Source organism: Muscardinus avellanarius (assembly GCF_963383645.1).
Source record: "Muscardinus avellanarius genome assembly, chromosome: 6".
In the NCBI taxonomy this organism is placed as follows: domain Eukaryota; kingdom Metazoa; phylum Chordata; class Mammalia; order Rodentia; family Gliridae; genus Muscardinus; species Muscardinus avellanarius.
In genome coordinates, this window is record NC_137791.1 from 101,686,808 (window position 1) to 101,695,053 (window position 8,246).

Consider the following 8,246-nt stretch of genomic DNA (forward strand, 5'->3'; position numbering starts at 1 on the left):
TTTGGGGCATATGTACCTATTTAGGTTTATGCTTTGAAGTCATCTCTCTTCTTACCGAATTATGACTTTTCCCTGGTGGAAAATATAAAGGATTTGTAAATTATACTGTTTCCTATTGTTATTAAGAAGGTGACATCAAGATACATGTGAACCGTTCACTATTGACTATGAGTACATGATGCAACAAATGGAACATGTAATACTTACACAATTTGTATAGCAATTCTTACTATTTGTAAATTATAACAACTTCTAGCCAAAGAACAGAGATTATCAGTAAATCTCCTCTCTCGCTATTTGAGTTTCTTATAAGTCAACTTACAATCAATATACATCCAATACATATTTCCAAGACAGGCCCCCCCCTTTTTTTTTACTTTGTGCCATATGTGTAGCTGATTATGATATTAATGTTCATAGAACTATTAGGGTTTAATGGAAAGGGTGTGAAAGGCAAGCCCATAACATATTTAGAAGTGCTATTAGGTGTACCTTAAATCTACCCAAAGTCTTAGCAAATGATGTTACATTCACATCCTTGGTTTTATTGCCCAAGTTCATATTTCTATTATATCATTCTTTGCTTTATTGTTTTTACTGAAGCCATCGCTGCTTTTAGACTCTTTTGCTGAGAGAAAAAAAGGATTAGCAAAAAAAAATTGTTTTTAAGCCAAGAAAGTCCTAGCTCTTTTAAATTTTCTCTAAATTCTGCTCAGAATCTTAACAGTTCCTACATTAGTTTATCTTCCTTTCCTTGGATTTTCTCATAGGATTCTGTAAGAACATGGTTGCTATTTTCTATATTCTTCCTGGAAAGTTCCCATTTCTATTTTTCACATTAACTTGGCAATGAAATTGCTAAACTTTCTAATTCTACATAAAATGTATCCCAATTTTTTCCCTCCTCAAAAACATTTTTCACTATCCTAGTCCTCACCCCAGGGGCCCTTTGAGCTTCCACTAACAGTCTCCTGGTGGCACTTTCAGTTTTTTTTTTTAATTATCTTATCCAGGAGCCAATGTTAACACTTTTGAAACCAATCCCATCAACCAAATTTTATTGTAGCTATTTATTGCTATATTGCAAATGACTTTAGAATTTAATGGTTCAAAACAACAATCATTCCTTTTTTCATGTATTTGCAATTTAGACAGGATTTGTCAAGGGTAAATTTGTTCTATTCCATGATGTCTGTGGCCTCAAGTAGGATAAATAGGGATTTAAAAAACCTGGCATCTTTTTCATTCTCTTCTTTTTGTCACAGAATTCATCAATGGATTATCTCTACATGGTCTTCCCATCAGGCAGCCTCAGGACAGATGGTCTTAGTACATGGAAGCTGGGCTGCAAGGACAAGTGCTCCAAGAGACCCAGGCAAAAGCTAAATGGCTTATCATCCAGTCTTGAAAGTATGATGCTACTTGCACTACGTTTTATATGTCAAGCAAATCACTCGGGCCAGCTCATATAATAGGCAAAGGAAATTAGATCTCAGTTCTTAATAAAAGGACTACCAAAGAATCTGACAGTATTTAATCCATCTGAAACTGTGAAGTGCTCTGTTCTGGAGGCTGACAGTCAGAAATCAGGGTAACAGAATGGCTGGGTTCTTTTTTTTTTTTTTTTTTTTTTGGTGGTACTGGGGGTGGAACCCAGAGGCTTTCTACCTCTGGGCTATACTCCCAGACCCATTTTATATTTTATTTGGAAACAGGGTCTCACTAGGTTGCTGAGAGCCTCACTAAGTAGCTGAGGCTGGCTTCGAACCTGCGTGATCCTCCTGTCTCAGCCTCCCAAGCGTGGGGATTACAAGCGTGCACCACCACGCCCAGCATGGCTGGGTTCTGATGAGGAACCTTTTCTGAGTTGCAGACCAGACCTCACATTATATCCTCCCATATATAGCTTGAACAAAACCAAGCTACCCCTCTGGCCTTTTATAAGGGCACTAATCCCATTTATGAGGGTTCTACCCCCATGAATTAGTAATTTCCTGAAGCCCCACCACCAAGTACCATCAAATGAGATTAGATTTCAACACGTGAATGGGGAGGGGACTCAGACATTCAGTCCACAACAATTAATTAAGAACCTCCACTTCAATCCTAATAAGTTGAAATTTCCCCTTTCTATATTTCCTGAGCTATATTTCTCATGTAGGCGTGGCTTTCTCTATATTTATATCAGAATACAGGGCAGGATTTTTTTTTAATTTTCTTATTGGTACTTCATACATCTTGATGCATTTCAGGGTGATAGAGGCATAAATGCCCACAACACTTGTTGAGCGCTCCCCTCCTTCCCACCCCATTCCCTCTCCCTTCTCACCTTCAGTGCTTAGCACAGTGATTGGTTTTGATGAGATTGTATGTGTATATCATGTCTATTGAGCTGTTTGCTTTTTTAAGTCTTCCTTTTCCCATCCCACTCAGTTAAGTCCCCGCCCTCACTCCACTATGATTTTTTCTTAGCCTGGAGTTCCCTGTGTCTCAATTTCTCCCTAACTTCCATATATGAGAGAAAACATCCTACTCTTTTTTTTTTTTTTGACTGACTAATCTCACTTCGCATAATATTCTCCAGGTCTATCCATTTCCTTGCAAATTATGTAATTTTGCTCTTCTTTATGGCTGAGTAGAATTCCATTGTGACATATCCTATGATTTTGTAGTCCATTCATCTGTTGATGGACATCTCAGCTGGCTCCATAGTTTGGAGATTATGCGTTGTGCAGCTATAAACATAGAAAGGCAGGCATTGCTATGATAGTCTGGTTTCAGTTTTTATTGAGTAGATACCCAGCAGTGGTATACCTGGATCACATGGTAGGTTCGTTCCCATTCGTCTGAGAGCCTCCACACTGTTTTATGAAGTTGCACTAATTTGTAATTCCACCAACAGTGTATCAAAGTTTCTACTTCTCCACATCCTTGCCAGCATTTATTCAGTGTTTGTATTTTTAATGTTTGCCATTCTAACTGGTGTTGAGTGAAATCTCAGGGTGGTTTTGATTTTTCCTCTCAAACTTAGGAAAGCAACATCTTTAGGGTTGATGGTCATTCTTCCATTTAGCACACACCGGAGCCTGTGAGGGTGTTAGAAAGTTTCTTCCTCTCATATGAATTGTATGTTCTTGGTAGTGAGGAGAAAACTATTTTTCTCACTACAGATTCATTCAGCTTATCATAGACCTTTAGCTTGGACTCTAGTAAAAGATTGTCTCTAACATTGATTTTTCAGATTTTGGCTTGTCTTCTTATAAACCCTTATACATTATTCTATTGGGAGTTATGAGATCAAATTCTAGTCTAGTAACTTTTTTTTTATTTTGGTGGTACTGGGGTTCCTGGAAACTCTTCTACCTCTGGGATATACTCCCAGACCTATTTTTATACTTTTAAAATTTGGAAACAGGGTCTTTTAAGCCAGTGTGGACCTGAGCAATCCTCCTGTCTCCACCTCCCAAGTGCAGGGATTACAAGCATGCACCTCCACGCCTGGCGTCTAGTAACTTTTGAAACAAAACTCTGAAGAAATTGTAGATAAGTTGTATTTAAAATATATTTTGAGCCGGGCATGGTAGCACACACTTGTAATCCACTTACTTGGCAGGGTGAGACACGAGGATTGCAGGTTTGCAGACAGCTGCAGCTACTTAGTGAGTCCCTCTGCAATTTAGTGAGACTTTGTTTCAAAATAAAGAATAAAAAGTAGGGCTGGGAGTATAGCTCAGAGGTAGAATGCCCCTGAGGTACTGGGGTTTCATCCTCAGTACCACAAAATAAAAGAAAACATTATTTTTTCATATACTGCTTTCTATTCCTCAAGTTTGGGAGTGAAAATATAAATACAAAACAGAGGGCTTTTCTTGAAATAACTTCTCTATTCAAGATAATATTTGAGGAGATGGTCCAAATTAAGTTAAAACTCCCAGCTAAGTAGCTAAGTAGTTAATATGTGAAAAGAAAATAGGGATGTTATTTTATCAAGGAGAATTTGCATATTGACAAGCCAGGCATGGCAGCACATGCTTATAATCCCAGCATTTAGGAGGTAGAGACCAGAGGATCATATTTCGCAGACACCCTCAGCTACTTAGTGAGGCCCTTCTCAACTCAGTGAGACCCTGTTACAAAAAATAAAGAGACTAAAAAATAGGGCTGGGGGTGAAGCTCAGAGGTACAATACCCCTGGGTTCTATCCCCAGTACCACATAAAAAAGAATTGGCATATTGACAGTTATATTTAAATATGTTCTCAATCTAGTTGATTTCCTCAAACTACCATAACCTCTTTCACCCATTGATCATAATAGAATATTCAAATTAAACTTGGAATACTTTGAAAGTGTCATAGGGATGATCCTATGACAATCCATAGGCTTTGAAAAAACAATGCAGTAATACAGAATTAATCATTCAGAGCACTGGGAAAGACTTTGGTCTTCATTGCTGAAGGAAATACAGTCAAGATATTGATTGATTTTTACTGAATGATATATAGTGGATTTTAATAAAAATAGTAAATGATGTATTGGCAATAAAGGCCTTTCTTTAACTTTTTATTATTATTAAGTTTATTTATTTACTATAAAATGAGAAATGAATGCTCAAAAATGTTTGCTCTTTGACCACAATCTGTCTACAAGACAAGGGAATGCAAATATTTCCCCCTCACATCACCATCACTGTTTTTTTTTTTTTTTTGGTAAAATGGAATTTCCAGAAAGATATATGAATATCACAGTTGAATTCACTAAAAAATTATGTGTAAAATAATCATGAATAATGGACACAGAATAATAAAGAAACCTTCCATGAATCCAGCTTCCTTTTACCAAGAAACATAGTCATAAGTGGCAACATTTACCAAACATTGCCGGCCAATGTGTTAACTGCTCCTTTTGAAAAATCCTCTCTAATTTTTGTATTTTGTATGCAAGCTTATGAATACACATACACATGTGTGTATATACCACATTATATATACAGTATATATATACACACACTCAAAACTGCACATGGGCTGATTAATAATTCAATTTTATTATGATCCATAGAAAAATAAAATGGATGAGGTAAAGATGAAATAAATAGTGCCTAGAAAAGTAGATATAAGCTTTTTCCTTTTAATCCAAGCCAAACTGTATCCAGCTTTATTAAAAATACTTTTCATAAACAATCATGGTATTTCAGGCAGGGCAAGGGCAGACAGTCATTAACAGTAGTATACAACAATGTTCAAACTCCCTTCTTGGATGGACTACCAAAATCAGAAAACCACTATGAAACCCAATAAAGTCTTCATTTGATGCGCTGGACAGGGAAAGTTTAGTGTGAGGGTTGACATTTCACATTTAGCATGTTCTTTAACAGCTTTTCACAAGCCGACCCTGACTTTCAGGAAACGAAATGAAAATGGTAAAATTATCAATCTGAAGATCCACAATCTAGAAAAGGAACTGCTGCTTTTACCAGCATATTGGCAAAATGCTGGGCATTTTACCAATATGTCCCGACTGCCTGACATATTGGTAAAACCATTTTTGGGGTCAGGTCCTAACAGGTCTCTGGGTTTAGGGGAGTTAAGTTTATGCTAATGGTGGAAAGGGAGAGGACAAAAAGATGAGTTTGAGTTTTCCCACACCACATGGCGTTTGTGCCAAGGTGGCTATGTGTGCCAATGTCAGGGAATCCCTCCTCCTGGGAGCCAAGAGGAAATCTCTCAAAACTAGCAGGGAAAGGTGTTTTCCCTCACAGTATTCCAGCTGTGGAGACACTGTATTAGTGACTTATGCTTCTTCCCTCAAAACAACAATGAAGTGTTCTGTGTGCTAACAACACAGATTTTTTAAAAAGTAAAACAAATTTCTGCATTTTTATAAAACTTGATAAAAATAGTATTTCAAACTGTACACTCACCAGAAGTACAGAGTTATAAAAGATGCACACATTTCACTTGGCATCTCCAGCACCTTCTGCTTTCTGTTCCTGGTCTGTTTTGGCATCTCCATTTTCCGCGGGGTTATTCCCATCCTTGCCAGCATCAGCTTTCGCCTTTTTTCCCTCTGGGTACCTTCTCTCCCTTCTTTGCAGGGGCCTTTTTACCCTTGGGCTCTGGCTTTGGAGGCGCAGGTTTAGCAGACAAACTTGCCGATCTTCTCTGTGGTTCTTCCTTCACCTTGGCTTTATCTCCTTTAGCGTCCCCTTCAGCCTTTATCTCGGGCATGGTGGCGACAGCGGAGGGAGGTGGGCGCTGGACTCAGGATGTAGAGGTGCGCGGGGCTTGGTCAGCGCAGGGGTCATCCTCACCTCCTCTTCACACTGCTCCTAAGCTTTTTCTATTTTTACAGAAATGAGGACCTATTTGGTTAGATAACTTGTGGAAGATTTATGTAATTCCTAGAAACCATGATTAAAATTAATGACATTAGTTTACTAAATGTATGTAAGTTGATTTAAAATTACATTTTAAAAATGATGACTTAATAATATGGTTATTAAAATGATAAAATAGACTAGTGCTCACATCATATTTAATAATTTCCGGTGGAAAATATGATTTTGCTGACATTTAGTTATTGCCAAAATGAAAACTTAATAGGAGTTTAGTACTATGTCTGCTAGATCCCATTTTTTTCTAATAAGTCAAAGGTGAATGCTAAGCCCGGCGTGATGGCGCACGCTTGTAATCCCAGCACTTGGGAGGCTGAGCCAGGAGGATCGCACGGGTTCGAAGCCAGCCTCAGCTACTTAGTGAGGCTCTCAGCAACTTAGTGAGACCCTGTTTCCAAATAAAATATAAAAAAAGGTATTGGAGTATAGCCCGGAGGTAGAAAGCCTCTGGGTTCCACCCCCAGTACCACCAAAAAAAAAAAAAAAAAAAAAGTGAATGTTAATAAGAAATAGCCAAATTAAAAGTTAAAGGCAATGATTGCAGTATTGATTAATGAAACAAAATCCTATAACTTTCTTGCTATAAAACAAAATGATCTTAAAATTCATGCAGCAGAACAGAACTTTATGCTAATTTTTACATGACTACATAGTCATATTCAGTGATGCAGCTTCAGGCTTATAAAATATAAGTAGTATTGTCATTAAAAAATGGATGATCAGGAACCAACCTTATGTGGTAGTAACAAAAAGAACACCTAAAGAATGCTAACAATAACACCTTTAAAATAAAAAACAGAAAACATATGTATTCATCACTATAGCAATATAAGTAGTAATTTATAGGCAATGCTGCCAATGTATATTGAGGTGCAGTACAGGATTGCCAAAATAATTTCTCTATAAATGCTGGTAATAACCCATTTTCTGTTAGCAGAGATAGAAAATTATGGCAGTTTTTTCCTTGGTTCACTGAAAACTCTGTTCATCTGAAAAAATATTTTGTAAATAACCATCAAGAGATATTGTGTGCATAAATAGATGCATCACTTCAAATAACTATAATGTTCCAATAATAAATAAAAATCATATTTACAAACAGGACATTCATAACACCATCCTTTTAGACAACCAGAGACAGTATTTTTGGAGAAACAGAGTCATGAATAGAAACTGGGCTGAGTAAAAAATTGATGTACCAGACTATGTTCTGTCACCTAGGTGGATGGCTTTGCACAAGTCACTCAGCCTCTCTGAGCCATCATTTCTGTATCAGAGGATTGCAACGATGAATGTCCTAATTTTATATAATACTTATATTGACAGGCCTAAACTGAAATATTAGGTTGTAGCCAGGTGTGGTAGTGGTGTAAACCTCTAATCCTAGTACTTTGAAGGTTGAGACAGGATGATCACAGTTTAAAGGACAGCCTCACTAACTTAGCAAAGCTCTCAGCAACTTAGTGAGACTCTGTTAGCAAATAAAAAATACAATAGGCCTGGGGGTATAGTTTGGATGTTGAATGCCGCTGGGTTCAATCCCCGAGGGCCACACACATTTGTGTATACAAATGTTGGATTATGAGTATGCACAGTGAATATCAATCATCATCTAGTTATCAATGTAATATCACATCAAATTTTATGCATAGTTATCAGGTACAGGGCATGTTGTTGGAGACATAGCTGTTCAGCAGCTCATCATTTCTTCTACACTTGACATATCACCAGAAAGATACTAAGAAACTGTGTATGGAACTATTATTTTTTCTTTAAAGATTTCCTTTAAAGTGTACCCATTAAAGTATAATTCCATTAAAGTATAATTTTTGTAATACTGATTCTATTTC

General features: G+C 37.1%; 1 pseudogene across 1 annotated transcript; it reads right to left on the reverse strand.

Moving 5' to 3' along the window:
- Positions 1-5,955: 5,955 nt before the first annotated feature.
- On the reverse strand, positions 5,956-6,229 carry LOC308264256 (non-histone chromosomal protein HMG-17-like; annotated as a pseudogene). The gene has a single exon. The product of its transcript is annotated as a non-histone chromosomal protein HMG-17-like (transcript).
- Positions 6,230-8,246: the final 2,017 nt, after the last annotated feature.